This window comes from Pistacia vera, unplaced genomic scaffold, assembly GCF_008641045.1.
Source record: "Pistacia vera cultivar Batoury unplaced genomic scaffold, PisVer_v2 Contig190, whole genome shotgun sequence".
Lineage (NCBI taxonomy): Eukaryota > Viridiplantae > Streptophyta > Magnoliopsida > Sapindales > Anacardiaceae > Pistacia > Pistacia vera.
The window spans coordinates 1,615,668-1,632,970 of record NW_022195991.1 but is presented as its reverse complement, the minus strand read 5'-3'; the positions used below and the strand labels follow the sequence as shown (position 1 = coordinate 1,632,970).

At 36.4% G+C, this 17,303-nt stretch overlaps 1 pseudogene; it reads right to left on the bottom strand.

Moving 5' to 3' along the window:
• Nucleotides 1-277: 277 nt before the first annotated feature.
• LOC116127328 lies at nt 278-17,062 on the bottom strand (annotated as a pseudogene).
• Between the last annotated feature and the right edge of the window lie 241 nt (nt 17,063-17,303).

Genomic DNA, 17,303 nt, shown 5'->3' with positions numbered 1-17,303 from the left:
CCCAACAATAATTGTTGAATACATTAATCAAATGATATTAGAGAGTATTTGTCAACTTCATTACATAAATATAATTAATATAAACTTATAAATAAATGGTTTGAGAATTAAGGGTACATTTATTAGTTTGTGAATATCAAGACAAGTCAAAGGGTACAAAGTAAACTTTTCAAAGTTGATCACAAAGACTTGAAACCGCGTTTGGTGACAGGAATTAAAATCATAGCAGCAGAAATCACCCTAATATATAAGCAAGTAACAAAGCATTTAGCATCCTCAAGTATTTCAATAAAGACTTGAATTACTCAATATTTGTTCCCACAAGAATTCCAGAATATGTATACATCTTTAAGAGAATATAGATGTTCACGATTATTTGAAGCATAAATTTAAGGAAAGAAACCAGCAAACAAGTTGTATTTTCTACACAAAGATTTGTTATCTTGCCCGCGGATTTCATTCGGTACCAAGATTCATGGAGATCATATGGTTGACCGAGTCTTTTGAATTGAAACCATGGGCTGATTTAGTCCTAGCCATTTCTGTTGTCAAACATTCATTCAATTCAATCACTGCTTGATTCACGGTTGGCCTTTTATTAGCAGTAGGATCTACACAAGCCATTTGTAATTCCACAGCTTTCCAGGCGGAATTGATGTGAAAATCTCCTTGTAATCTCATGTCAACAATGCTTTTGATATCTCCTTTGGCAAGAAAAAAACTCACCCATTGACTTATGTGCATCTTCTCATAGGCACTGATTTTTGCAATTGCGAGCCTGCAAGTTATTATCTCCAGGAGAACAACTCTGAAGCTATGCACATCACTATTTTATATTAGCCTATTTGATATATAATACCTGCAGGCGAAAAAACTTCTTTACACTTACTCAGGGTCAAGATGTCCTGAAAATGTGTGGCCAAATTGGCCTTGTTCCTACTGGAAAATTGATGAAACAAACAATGAACTGGGAGAAAAACTTCTTTATACTTACTCAGGGTCAAGGTATCATGGAGTGCCAGGAACAACTGTTGACACATGGGTTTCAACTTCGGTATAAAAAAGACTTTGACAGCCCAAAATCGGCTAACTTGGGCTGGAAGTTTTCATTTAATAAGATGTTTGCAGATTTCACATCTCTGTGGACTATCGGTGGCTTGCAACCATGGTGCAGATATTCCAATCCTACAATTTCAATTTCAGATGAACCCTTCACATCGGTATAATAAGCACAATAAGAAAATTATTTAAGTAAATTATCTGCTATTTAACCTTTGTGCTGCATGCAGTGCCATTTGAAGTCTCCCTTCCCAGCTCAAGGTACATTTCTGCTGCTAAATGCATTCATATTACATAAAAGAAATCTAAACAAATCTCTCACTTTCTCCGAAAGGCATCACGTCATTAATTTTGAGATCATTCACATTAATTTAGGATATGCTGAACATGCGCCAATTCTTTGTTGCATATGAAATTCTGAAAAAATTGAGTGGACACCAACCTGATAAACGTTCTTCCAAGTTTCCATGTGCCCTTTATTCATAAATGAGTGGCTTTTGTTCGCCGTCATCGCAATATCCAACCAGGGATGTCAAATTTTTATGATGAACTTATGACCTAGAATTAAGTCGATTGCTTATATTTACATAATGATGATTTGGGCTGAGAAAAAGCAAAAGCTAAAAAATGACTTTAATCTGACTCTATACCTCTGCTTGAAACTGCTAAAAACCTTGTACTGATGATGGAGAGAGCATCTTAACAGCCACATCAATTTCATCCATGCGGTCGTGGTAGACTGTTCCAAATCCTCCTTTACCAAGAATTCTCTCCAAGTTAGTGATTTTCACGACCTCAGACTATGAGAATTGTTGACTTTTCGATTCAAAAGACTCAATTTTTTTGTTGGATCCTGGCTTCTGTCAGGTCGTTGAAGGCATCCAGGTGATCCTGGGGTCTCCATTCCCATTAAAAGCCTTCATGTTGAGCATTATGAACCTTGACGGGCGAGGTGCGTGGAGTACCACGGTGGAAAACGAAGACTCTCCGTGTCCGGTTTCCTACTCATCCTGTCGGGCCTGGAGTTTGTCAAGGGCTCTCTACAACACGTCCAACTGCTAGCCTGCTGGATGGCTGCTTTTTGCTACGTCGATATGGGCATTCTGGTTCTTTCATAACGCATTTAAGTGGTGACGGAGGTCTCCACGTAGGACTGGTTGCTCTGCTCATCCCACTCTTTCGAACACGCTCGAGAGTGGGTTACCGCTCAAGAAAAGCAAGTTGTTTACGCGAGGTTTGCTCTTTCTTAACGTGGATAGCGATCAACAAGTTGGGTATGGGCACCCTTGTGACTAATTATTATTAAAACGTCGCTCGTGGGTGCCTTCGCAACGTGAGTTATACTCAGCATGCTGGTTATGGACACCACGAGCGAGCTCTTGGTGCGAGCTGTTGCCAACATGCTTGGGAGAGTTTGAAAGCCCGTGCCGGGAGGCATCCTGCTTCCATCTCTGCTGGCAGAGACGTTCGCTTGTCACGTTTGAGTTAAGCGAGGGAGTTGCAGTACGCAACGGCCAGGATTGCTGGGTCCCTGGTGCCACAATCTGGACAACGTTCTGCTGGTCAGGAGTTAGTTCCCCTGGTGCCATCACTAGGGCGGTCTCCAAGCGTTGCACTAGCGTTTGGAGTGTGGCAATAGGCGTTCCGAGGACATTCATTATCTGTGGATCTACCTATGGAATGACTGATCTGCCCTCCGATCCAAGTGGAGGATGTTCCTAAGAGGCTGCCCTCAGGTGACTTGGAGAAGCCTCCACAGCCTGGCTGCTATCAACTTTGTTCTTTGAATTGGCTCTGTTGGCACCAATCATGATTAATCTACGATCTTGGAAAATGGAATTAGGTCTGCTGGAAAATGAAGAGAGTTTTGCGGGACCCTCTTTCTAGTACCAAAATATTGATATTGTGATTTGCACTAACGAGAAGTACATAAAATCCATGATGAAATCTACATAAGAGATTATAAAAAATTTGCGATATGATGGAAGATCAATAGATGTATGAAAAGTACAAACAACAAAAGATTTTTACAGTGGTTTGGATGCTAGGCATAAATCCTATGTCTAAGATAAACCAAGGATATTTTTTAGCATAAAAAACTATGTAAGGAGCTGGACCAAAAATGAAACTCTCTAAGAAACTTTGAAAGAACAAAATGGAATATTCAGGGTCAAGAAAAACGCAAGGATGAAGAAGATATTATATAATTCTTGTTTATCAAACCCTTAGATAGCCAACCGACAAAGGCTTACACATGTTTGATTATTTTAGAAAAGTTTTCAACAACTTGTTTAGACCACATCCGAAAAAGCCATAACAATTTCCAGGACCACTTATGAAATATCAACACCTGTATTTGGACCACTCAAGCATATTTCAGTATTGGAAAAATATTCTAACAAGCAATAAAAACTCAACACATGTGCTAAAGGTCTGACAAGAAAAATGTTTACACAACTGACTCAAATGTGTGCATATATTTGCAATAAGTTCATACTAAGAAAATGTACACATATTTATGCAAGATGTTATGATATGTGTAAACTACAAATATGATTGTGCTTAACCAAATAAATATGTAAAATATGCACATACATCTTCATAAGTTGACAAAAATACTTACACTATTAATAATGCTTAATATGACGAAACTGATGAGGCACAATGTCACATAGATAAAATCTTAATACATTATATAAAATTTTGCTTTGTAATCGGAGAGTTTTCCTTGCAGCTATTGTATATATAACGAATTAATTATTATATACTTGTATATATATTATACATCGATATATATAAACATGTTTCATAATTGGTTTATTATTATTATTATTATTATATATATATATATATATATATCATTGAAAAAAAGAAAGTCATTTGTTTTCCAAATTGGCAAGGTATATTATTGTAAGATTAATAGTGTAATACAAGATAATTAAAATATCTTCCACACAGAACACTGATAATATAACCGTTATATTTTGTTCAAAGTTGGCACCAAATAATTTTACAAGATGAATAGTGTAAATCGAGAGAAGGGAGAAATAGCTTCCACACAACTCTGGATAAGAAGCATTGACCTAAGTCAGCAATTCTATTATTGACCTGAGTCAACTTATTTAGTTTTCGAATAAAACAGTTTGCAAGTTGGCAGGCTTGACACGACCTTAATTTTATAATTTGTATTCTGCTCTTTTTCTGATCTTCTTCTTCTTGTTCTTCTTTTTTCTTAAATTAAAATGTATATATTATTTATTTTTGGTGTTACTAGTTTACCTTAGGAGAGTTCGGTGCATGTGAGGAACATCTATATTTGTATATAATAACTAAAGGTTTGCTATATATTAAGTCATTTCTAAGAATATGAATAACGGCTCTGATAATTTGTTTATGAATATGAGAACAATAATGTACATATTAAAAATATTTCATTTAATTAGCATACAAATAACATAATAACATGATATATGTTCGTTTCACTTAATTATTTTTCTTTGAAGTAAAAGGCTGATTTTATGATGCTATTCTATCCAACCACTTAGTGAAGATAAACTTTGATGCCTACAAGTCTTCAAAAAATATGCTACCTTGCCAGGGGAGCAACGTCAGTATCCCAATTAACACTGTTCAATGGTCCATGGCCTTCATCATTTCGAGCAATTTCTACAGCAAAACATTCTTTCAGTCCGATCACCACCTCAGTCATGGTAGGCCTTTAAGAGGAACTGTGAGATACACAAGCAAGTGCAAGTTCCACAGCTTTCCATGCAGAATTAGTATTAAAATTGTCACCTAAATGTGGATCAACAATTTTTCTAATATCCCCTTCTGCAAGCCTGGATTGAACCCATTCACTTATATGAATAGTCTGTCGATATATTTTTGCAATCACCGCTTGGTTTGAAATTATCTTTAAAAGAACAACTCCAATTCTCCAAAACTATAAACATCACTTTTCTCATTCATCCGGTTGTTCAATTTGAATGCCAAAACAAGAAAATAAGTTTCCGTTTAGTTTTTATTCTGCAATTTGCAAATATTCATATCAATAATTTGAGAGAAAACCAATGGCATTAACCAAGTACATACTCAGGATCAATGTGCCCCCGGGGTACCAGCAAGATGCTCAATGTAATGACTTCTTTCTACTAGTATACTTTAGAACATATACAGTAAAAGCATGCATAAATAGCATAAGGAAATTAGTTGGGCCCATATTTTTCTTTACAAAATATATACATTCTTTACATCATTCAAAATAACATGTACAAAACTATTAACATAGTGGACAGTGTAACCATCTCTCTCTGCTTGCCGACGTCCATCCGACCGCATCTTTACCTATTTCCTGCAAAACATGGAAAAACAACGGGGTGAGCATAAAAATGCTCAGTAAGTAAATCCCTTAACACTTCTTCTTCTTTGATTCTTTCCTTACTTAATTCTCTTCTTCTTTCTTTCTTCCTTAGTTCTTTCTCTTTTCTTTCTCTGTTTTTAATTCTCACTGTTCTTTTCTTTCTTTCTGTTCTTTCTTCCTTACTCTTTCTATTCTTTACACTCTTTCTATTCTTTCTAACCATGATGGAATTCATGGTAATGTACATGAATGGAATGTATATGCAATAATTCATAAAAATGCATTTTCTTTCTTCTTTCTATTTCTTATTCTATTTATTTTCTTTTCTTTTCTTTTCTTTTCTTTGCTTGTTCAAGCTTTCTCATTCTTTCTTATTCTTATTCTTTCTTATTATTTGTGTTCTTATTCGTTGCCGATCGGACTCGGTTGATGCATGGATTCGGAACCTTGGCCGTGTGAGTGAGTACAGTCCTCATCTACATGCACTCTTGCGGACCATACAAATTCTTCTTTCTTCTTAGGCCTCTCAATTAAGGTGGCGTGCATGTAGGAATTCTTCTTGGTACAACCCTCATGCACATACACTCTTATGGGTCGTATGATTCTTCTTCTTCTTATGCCACTCAATTAAGGTGGCGTGTATGTGGGAATTTCTTCTTAATACTCACGGTTCCCCATCACAACAACCTATTCTTTTTCTTCTTTAACACTTTTTCTTTCTTTAATTCTTTAATGCCTTTTTCTTTCTTTCTCTTTATTAGAGTGTTTTATTCTTAAAATTCTTTATTCTTTCTTAAGTTACTACACATATACAAATATATGCAAATGGATGGCTTATGCTTAAAATTCTTACCTAAATGCACTCATGAAATGCAAATATGCAATGTTGCATAAAATTAAGGTTTCTACTCATACTCATACTTCTCTTAGGCATTTCATCAAACAATAAATGTGCTTATACAAACCCTAATTTAATTATCATTCTATTTGTTACTTAAACCATCCAAAAAGAGAGAAAAACTGTCTTGTATCATCACCATACCTACACAGCAAAAACACTCCCAAAAGTTTTCTCCAATTCTTCCAATTTCAACCCATCATCATATCATCACATACACTTCTCATATTCAAATATATCCAACAACAAGCATAAATAATCATCAATCTCATCTCAATTTCTCAATAATCATATCATATGCATGCTTACAAGAAATCTCTACTCGCTTGATTTCTTAAACTTTAACTTTAGTTGGATTTTGAGTGGAATTTACTTACCTTATGCTTGAGTAGTCCCTACTAAGCTCTCTACTCTTGTTGGATTCAAACCTTCTTCTAACCCTAAGCATAAACTTCATAAGAACTCTAACTTTTACACAAATAAATCATAGATAAAGAGCAAGAATTCTTACATTTTGATGCCTAGAATCAAAACTCTATTAAAATTTACTCAAAAGCCCTCAAAATCCTTGGAGAAGTGAATGAAAAATTGAGAGAAAATGGAGGAGGAGAGTGGCGGTGGAATGAAGGAAATAAGGGTTACAAACCCTTGTCACCTTATTTTGTAAACACACTTTCCCATTTTTTTCCCTTAACTCTTTCTTAGAAATTCCATCTTTGTCCCTTAGTCTTACCATAATGCCCTCATTTATTGTATTCTCTATGACATCTATCTCTTTTCACTCCCCACAATTTTAACTAATTTTGAGTGAAAAGACCATTTTACCCTGATGCAATTTAAGCAATTTCTTCATATTCTGTTAAAATACTTTAACAAAAATTACTAAGGGCTATAAAAACATAAATTAAATCATGTACCTCCATTTGTGCTTAACAACTTCCCCCCCCCCCCCCCCCCCCCAAAAAAAAGAATTTCGTCCCCGAAATTCAAACGAACAACTCCGGGTAACGATTCTGCATGTCTTGCTCTGTCTCCCATGTAGCTTTTTCAACTTTATGATTTCTCCAGAGGACTTTCACTAAAGGGATACTCTTGTTCCGGAGCTCTTTAATTTTTCTGTCCAAAATCTGCACTGGATGCTCCTCATACACAAGATTCTCTTCCAAGTCTATGTCTTCTATGCTCAGAATATGGGAGAGATCACTTATATACTTTCGAAGCATCGAGATATCAAATACATTGTGAACTTTGTCCATACTGGGTGGTAGTGCTAATCTGTAGGCCACCTTTCCTACTCGTTGTAACACCTCAAATGGACCAATGAATCTCGGTGCTAATTTTCCTTTATTACCAAAACGCATCACCCCTTTGTAGGAGGAAACTTTCAGAAAAACTTTGTCACCCACTTCAAACTCAACTTCTTTTCTTTTCAGATCAGCATAACCTTTTTGCTTATCTTGGGCTTGTTTTATTCTGCTTTTGATCAGCTTTACATCTTCTATCATTTTCTGAGTCATTTCTAGCCCAAAAGCTATATTCAATTCATCTCTCTCGCCCATCTCATCCCAATGCAGTGGAGATCTACACCGTCTTACTATACAAAGCCTCGTAAGGAGCCAGTCTTACCATACAAAGCCTCGTAAGGAGCCATTTTAATTGTAGACTGGTAGCTGTTATTATAAGCAACCTCCACCAAGGGTAACATCTCATGCCAGGATACTTTATAATCCATATAGCATGCTTTCAACATATCCTCAAGCACTTGATTTGTTCTCTCTATTTGACCATCTGTCTGAGGATGATAGGCAGTACTAAAAGCCAACCTGGTACCTAAGTTCCTCTGTAAACTCATCCAAAAAGCTTAAACAAATCTGGAATCTCTGTCTAATACTATTGTCTTGGGTACACCATGAAGTCTCACTATCTCTTTAATATACATCTGGGCCAATTGATCCGAAGTGGTACTCTCCTTTATTGGAAGAAAATGGGCTGATTTAGTCAATCTGTCTACAATAACCCATATAACATTGTATCGTTTCTACACTCTGGGGAGACCTGTAATAAAATCCATCGAGATACTCTCCCATTTCCACTCAAGAATACTAAATAGCTGAAGCAACCCTGATGGCCTTTGGTGTTCTGCTTTCACTTGCTGACAAACCAAACATTTAGCTACAAACTCTGCAATATCTTTCTTCATCCCTGGCCACCAATAGCCTTTCTTTAAATCCTGATACATCTTGGTTGCTCCAGGATGAGCAGTGTACGGGGTATCATGAGCCTCTATAAGGATTCTCTTCCTCAACTCATCATCCTAAGGAATACACAACCGACTCCCGAAACAGAGAACATCATCCAACAATCGAAACTCTGATGTCTTACCCTCATGCACTTGCTGAACTATTTTCTGACACCACTCATCAATTAGCTGCTTTTCTTTAATTTCTTCTAGTAAGGTAGACTGAACCTTTAACCTGGAAATCCTTCCTGGTACGACTTCAATTTTCACTTTACACAACTCTTTTATTAACTCTTTCTATCTTGTGAGTTGGGACAAATAAGCTTTCCTACTCAAAGCATCGGCTACTACATTAGCTTTCCCCGGTTGATACTTAATCTCACACTCATAATCTTTAACCAGCTCTAACCATCTTCTCTGTCTCATATTCAACTCCTTTTGAGTAAAGAAATACTTTAAACTCTTATGGTCGGTGTAGATATTACTCTTGGCACCATAAAGGTAATGCCTCCAAATCTTCAAGGCAAAGACTACTACTGCCAATTCTAAATCATGCGTAGGGTATCTGGTCTCGTACTCTTTCAATTGATGAGAAGCATAAGCTATAACCCTACCTAATTGCATCAATATGGCACCAAGTCCCTACAGTGAGGCATATGTATAAATGTCATAATCTACACCCTCATGTGGTAATACTAACACTGGAGCTGTCATTAATCTTTTCTTCAACTCTTGAAAACTCTCTTTACAGGCAACTGACCATATAAAAGGAACTCTCTATTTGGTAAGAGTTGTCAATGGCTTAGCCAGCTGGGCAAACCCTGCCACGAACCGGCGGTAGTAACCTGCTAATCCCAAGAAACTCCTCACTTCTTTTACTGTCTTCAGCCTTTGCCATTCTAGGATTACCTTTACTTTACTACGATCCACTGAAATTCCCTCACTAGAAACAGGATGGCCTAGAAATATCACCTGATCAAGCTAGAACTCACATTTAGAAAACTTGGCATACAACTTCTTTTCTTTCAATTGCTACAGCACAAATCTTAAATGTTCCTCATGCTCTTCTCTTGACTTCGAGTAAACCAGGATATCATCAATAAAGACCACTATAAACCGATCCAAACAATCATACCCGGTTCATTAAGTCCATAAACATTGCTGGGGCATTAGTTAACCCAAAAGGCATCACCACAAATTCATAATGCCCATATCTTGTCCGGAAGGCAGTCTTAGCTACATCTTGTTCTGCCACCTTTACCTGATGATAACCCGACCTCAAATCAATCTTAGAAAATACTGCTACACACTTTAACTGATCAAAAAGGTCATCCATCCGAGGTAACGGGTATTTATTCTTCATTATCACTTTATTCAATTCTCTGTAATCAATACACATCCGTAATGACTCGTCTTTCTTCTTTACAAACAGGATTGGAGCTCCCTAGGGAGAATTACTTGGTCGGATAAAACCTTTATCTAGGAGCTCTTGAAGTTGCTTCTTCAATTCCTGGAGCTCGGCTGGGGCCATTCGGTAAGGGGCTTTAGAAATCGATGTTGTCCCTGGTGCCAGTTCAATGCTAAACTCAACTTCTCTTTCTGGAGGCAAACCCGGTAAGTCTTCCGAAAATACATCTAGAAATTCCTGGACTATTGGGACACTCTGCAATTCTGGTTGTGGGACTTCTCTACTTTGCACCACATGGGCTATATACCCAGAACACCCTTTTCTTAACATCTTTCTAGCCTTCATGCTACTAATCAACATACTCAGCTGATGACCCTCTCCAAAACTAAACTTATCTACACTATCAAGATTAAATATGGCTTTCTTTTTTCGATAGTCAATTTCTACTCCATACCTCCCTAGGAAATTCATACCCAAAATCACATCAAAGTCGGGCATATCAAACACTATTAAATCAACTGCTAACTCCCAACCATGGATCACTACAAACTCTCCTAACAACATCTCATGGGTCAAAACACTAACCCCATCAGGTAACTCCATCTTAATGGGTTGGCTTACTCTAGTAGGTTTCAAATCTAATCTTTCTATCATCCCATAAGATATAAATTAATGAGTGGCTCTAGAATCAATTAAAGCATAAAGAGGAACTACATGAAATAATAACTGACCCGTAACAGCTGATGGACTGGCTTTTGCTTCATCTTGTGCTACTGTAAATACCCTGGCATTAGTGCCTCTAGAAGTCTGTGCTACCGATGAAAGAGTAGCTTTATAATCTTTCATCAAATGCCCTGGCTGCCGGCATTGATAACATACATTACGGCCCAACTCTCTCAAACACTCCCCTAGACGAGTCTTCCCACATTTAGGACATGGGGGAAACTCCACTGTTCTCAGCTGTTTATTCTACCAATCTTTCTTGTTCTTCTTCGGCTGAAACTTCTTCTTATTTTTCACTTCTCTGTTTCTTACACTTTCAAATCTTTCTCTCAGCGGGGCGGGAGATGGTTCACTAGGACCTGCTGGGGTGATTTTATTCTCAAATATTTTCACCCTCAATGCTCGCCTTAAAGCCTCACTATAGGTTTGAGGGGGATCGGCACCTGTCATTATATCATGAGCTGTCTCCGGCTTCAACCCATGGACAAACTTATCTCTTCTCAATCTTGGAGTATTGACTATTCCGAGTGCAAACCTAGCAAGGGAATTAAATCTCACTGAATACTCTTTCACTGTACTAGACCCCTGTTGTAAACAGATAAATGCTTGGACCTTCTCATGAACTTGGTCCTCCGTTCTATACTCAGCTTCAAATAATCCTCTAAACTCACCCCAAGTCATCACAGAAACATCATGAGTGTCTTCCATCAATTCCCACCAAATTCGGGCATCACCCCGAAACAAGAAACTAGCATATCAGATCTTCTCCCTGTCCGTCATAGGAAACAGTGCCGTCATACGCTCAACGGACCTAAGCCATTCTTCTGCCACTAAAGGGTCCATTGTACCTTTAAATTCTGACGGCTGATGTTGACTTGGAAGCCCATAAATCGGCTCAATCCGATTTTGTACTGTCTGACGTACCGGCCTTTCTCTTTCTTCTCTAGTAGGCGGTACTTGAATGGGGGTTTCAATTCTTTCTGGTTTGACTCTCCCCTGTCTTTCTCCTAAGACTTGTTGTACAATCCCCCGATTTCTAGCTTCATCAAGGGTAGGGGGAGTAGGTTCTGGTGGGGTAGAAGGTTCCCTCGTACTCACTGTTTTCTTACTACTTGCTCGTGTTCTACCTCTCATCTACAAAATAACCACATTTAATCAACACATGCAACAATTTATTAAGGAATGAAAATTGAACTTACAACGGTCGGCTACGGTACGTCGCGGTGGTGAGAATGGCACACTATCAAATCCCAAAATCTTTGCTCTGATACCAAAAATATAATGACTTTTTTCTACTAGTATACTTTAGAACATATACAATAAAAACATACATAAATAGCATAAGGAAATTAGTTGGGCCCATATTTTTCTTTACAAAATATATACATTCTTTACATCATACAAAATAACATGTACAAAACTATTAACATAGTGGACAGTGTAACCATCTCTCTCCACTTGCCGACGTCCATCCGACCGCATCTTTACCTATTTCCTGCAAAACATGGAAAAGCAATGGGGTGAGCATAAAAATACTCAGTAAGTAAATCCCTTAACTCTTCTTCTTCTTTGATTATTTCCTTATTTAATGCTCTTCTTCTTTCTTTCTTCCTTAGTTCTTTCTCTATTTTTAATTCTCACTGTTCTTCTCTTTCTTTCTGTTCTTTCTTCCTTACTCTTTCTATTCTTTCTACTCTTTCTATTCTTTCTAACCATGATGGAATTCATGGTAATGTACATGAATGGAATGTATATGCAATAATGCATAAAAATGCATTTTCTTTCTTCTTTCTATTTCTTATTCTATTTCTTTTCTTTTCTTTTCTTTCTATTCTTTTCTTTTCTTTCTTGTTTTGCTTGCCCAAGCTTTTCTTTTCTTTCTTGTCTTTCTTTTCTTTGCTTGTTCAAGCTTTGTCATTCTTTCTTATTCTTATTCTTATTCTTTCTTTTCTTATTCTTTACCGATTGGACTCGGTTGATGCATGGATTCGGAACCTTAGCCATGTGAGTGAGTACAGTCCTCATCTACATACACTCTTGCGGACCGTACAAATTCTTCTTTCTTCTTAGGCCACTCAATTAAGGTGGCGTGCATATAGGAAATTCTTCTTGGTACAACCCTCATCCACATACACTCTTACGGGTCGTACAATTCTTCTTCTTCTTATGCCACTCAATTAAGGTGGTGTGTATGTGAGAATTTCTTCTTAACACTCACGGTTCCCTATCACAACAACCTATTCTTTTTCTTCTTTAACACTTTTTCTTTCTTTAATTCTTTAATGCCTTTTTCTTTCTTTCTCTTTATTAGAGTGTTTTATTCTTAAAATTCTTTATTCTTTCTTAAGTTACTACACATATACAAATATATGCAAATAGATGGCTTATGCTTAAAATTCTTACTTAAATGCACTCATGAAATGCAAATATGCAATGTTGCATAAAATTAAGGTTTCTACTCGTACTCATACTTCTCTTAGGCATTTCATCAAACAATAAATGTGCTTATACAAACCCTAATTTAATTATTATTCTATTTGTTTCTTAAACCATCCAAAAAGAGAGAAAAACTCTCTTGTATCATCACCATACCTACACGACAAGAACACTCCTAAAAGTTTTCTCCAATTCTTCCAATTTCAACCCATCATCATATCATCAAATACACTTCTCATATTCAAATATATCCAACAACAAGCATAAATAATCATCAATTTCATCTCAATTTCTCAATAATCATATCATATGCATGCTTACAAGAAATCTCTACTCACTTGATTTCTTAAACTTTAACTTAAGTTGGATTTTGAGTGGAATTTACTTACCTTATGCTTGAGCAGTCCCTACTAATCTCTCTACTCTTGCTGGATTCAAACCTTCTTCTAACCCTAAGCATAAACTTCATAAGAACTCAACTTTTACACAAATAAATCATAGATAAAGAGCAAGAATTCTTACCTTTTGATGCCTAGAATCAAAACCCTATTAAAATTCACTCAAAAGCCCTCAAAATCCTTGGAGAAGTAAATGAAAAATTGAGAGAAAATGGAGGAGGAGAGTGGCGGTGGAATGAAGGAAATAAGGGTTACAAACCCTTATCATCTTATTTTGTAAACACACTTTCCCATTTTGCCCTTACTCTTTCTTAGAAATTCCATCTTTGTCCCTTAGTCAATTACCATAATTTCCTCAATTTTATTATATTCTCTATGACATTCTATCTCTTTTTACTCCCCACAATTTAAACTAATTTTGAGTGAAAAGACCATTTTTCCCTTAATCAAAGTTTAGGGCAATTTCTTCATATTCTCTTAAAATAACTTTAACAAAAATTAACTAAGGGCTACAAAAACATAAATTAAATCATGTACCTCCATATTAGGCGTTACACTCAGTCATTATATTAGTACTACTTTCAGTTGGAAATATTCGGGATAAGCCAAAATCAGCTATTTTAGCTTCTAACTTTTCATTCAATAAGATGTTTGCAGGCTTCACATCTCTATGGACTATGGGTGGCTTACAACCATAATGCAGATACTCCAATCCTACATTTCAAATATAATGGTGTTTATATATATGTGTGTATATTAAGCATCGGAAAATGAAAAATAATAATATCTCATTCCATACTGATTAAGATTAACCTTGTGCAGCGTTCACTGCTATGCACAATCTATCTTCCCAACTCAAGATGTAGTCATCTGTACCTGTGCATCAAAATCAGCAGTGAATTTATCACATTGGTCGATTAATTAAATTGAAGTCACAAGATATACTTGGAAACATATAAAGGTCAAATGGTGTCCACGCTTGCATAAATATTTAGGACAAATTTGAAGTAACCTGACAAATAGTTTTCCAAGTTTCCCTTGGCCATGTACTCATAGACAAGCCCCATATTTGTGCCTTCCATGCAATATCCAATAAGGGTTGTCAAGTTTTTATGGTGGACTCTCATCAGGAGCTTAATCTGTAATTCAACGCACATATGAAACAGTAAGACATGGGAATTTCCTCACAATTTGGCATGAATTAATACTCTGCTATCGCATACCTCTGCATGGAACTCTTTGTAACCTTGGGCGGATGATGGAGACAGCATCTTGACAGCTACTTCAGTGTGATCCAAGTAGCGATAATTTTCATCCAGGAAGCCATAATAAAGTGTTCCAAATCCTCTTTTACCAAGAACCCCGTCGAAGTTTTTGGTAATCGATAGAACATCTGAATATGTAAATTGCCGATTTCTTGATTCAAAAGAATCATTTCTATCTTTTAACTCTGTTTCCATCTTCCCAAATACTGAAAATAAAAAAATTTAATAAATATATATATCAAGAAAATAGTCAATTGTATCCCACAGTATATCATACTATGTTACATTTTTTATGTATCGAGTGCTTACCATTCTTTTTCCTCGTTTTTAGGCTGAAGAAGACAGCCAATGCTATTAAGAAAGCGGAAAATGTAGCAAGTGATGCTATTACTGGAACAACATACTTGTTTTTCGTTTTCTCACATGAAGCCGAGAGACAAATATTTGGAATTTCGTCCACATTTGCATCAATTGATTGACAACAAAATAAGAAATGATTAGAAATAGTGACAATCTCCTGTATTACCAGAAAGCAATCTCTTTGTTTAACAAACTAAATCATTACACAATGTCATGCACAATTCACAATTCATAAATAAATGCTTGATGATGTAATTTTCAAGGATCCCTTTTATTTGCTGAAAGTTCAACGCCACCCAAAGGTCTCTGTTTCAAAGTTTCAAAATATTATATTGGACAGATATTAACTGCAGAGAGTTTTGTGATGTTTTTTGAAACTATTCAGGGGGCTGATATTTTAGAAAACTCATGGGATCCAACAAAATTACCCTCATTGGATGTTTACAAGAAGAGGCAAACCTTAAAGTAAGCAATCCACTGTTCCATCTTTCCCTGAGTTCATCTGGAAGTGATCCTCTGAGATTGTTTCTTTTTAAGTTTCTGGAAAGTTAAACAATAAACATGAATAGCTAGCCCCTTATTTGTCCTATTAAAATATCACCAATTTCAGTTATAATTAATTACAATGTAATTAACTCACAAGTTTCTCAAAGATGGCAGTCGAGATAAAACTTCAGGTATTGTTCCACTTAAGCTATTGTTTGATAAATCCCTGTAAATTCAATTTCTATTATGAATATTTCTTACTTGGGTTAATGACGTAGGAATTTATACTTACAAGATTCTAGTAATGTCAGTTCAGCGAAATGTAGCGATATTTCCCCAGTTAATCCACTCGAAGACATGTTCCTAATTAAGGTTCAATTGTTATTAAAGAGACTCTGACATAACTAAGATAAAAATATAACTCTTGTGTACTTATTGAAAGGCATAATTAGACTTACAATGATACGATTCTGGGGGAATAATTATTCTCGTAGCTGCAGTTAAGGCCATCCCACCAGTAACCTTTGTTCGTTTTTGTGATGCTGGTTATTCAAAGAAGAAGAGAGATGAAAACCAAAAACTGGACACACTTTTTCATTAGACAAAAACTGCATATAACATACTTCAATTACTGTTTCAACAACCAGCAGACCACTTTTCCTTAATCTCAGCTAAACCACATAAAAGGCTAACTACTTCATTACAAAAGCTGAGCCATTAAACAAAGGATTAACATTAAATTACAATACATCTTAAGTTACTAAAAAGGAGAAGCACTCCCATGCAGTCCATGCAGAGCAAAAACTCTTCCAGGTTTCACATACATTCGGCAACCAACTTCCAGCATAGCATCAACCTTCAACAACCTTTGGGGGCACATGGATCTCCTTGCCAGTTTCTTTTGACACCGTATGTTGATTTTATATTAATAATAGCACGAACTACAATTTTCAGAAGAAAAAAAAACTCACACTATGTGCATGTAGTGATAAGCATATGTTCAGTAAAGCATACCATCATTTTGGTCTGTTTGCTGTTGCGAGAATTTGTTAGGATCGTGGACTCACAAGAGTTAAGAAGGTCAAACAGAGTTCGTCAACTGCCGAAGTGGTCTACAGAATATGTGGTCTAGAGATGTCTCGGCTGGTGGAAGAAGAAAGTAAGAATATTTATGGAAGAAGAAAGTAGCAGAATTTATTATTAATTTATTATTTAGAATGTTTGGTTGTCAGTTAGTTAATAGTTTGGCTAGAAATAAATAAAGTGTAGTGGGGGTTTTGTAGTCATTTCATAATTTTGGTTGTCATCCTGTAGGTGTTTCGTTGTTATCTTGTAAGGCTTATTTAAGGTCTGGACTCTTATGAATAAGGAATGGAGATTTAAATCAAACTCTTTTCTCTCTCTATATTCTTGGAGGCTTGTTCCCTCATATTGAACAAATTAACTCTAACATTTGGTGCTTTTGTTCCCTTCAATGGTGGAAGGAACTCGTTCCAAAGTTTTAGATGGGCAAGTATGTCAACTTATGGCTGCCCAAGTTGCCATGGTGGAGAAGTTGGATTCCTTAGAACAATATTTTAAGGATTTGGGCCTGAAGGTTTCGGTCTTGGATGGGAAGTGGGAGCAGTTTCAACGGCAAACACCGTCAGGAGGGGGTGTGTTGTTGACAGG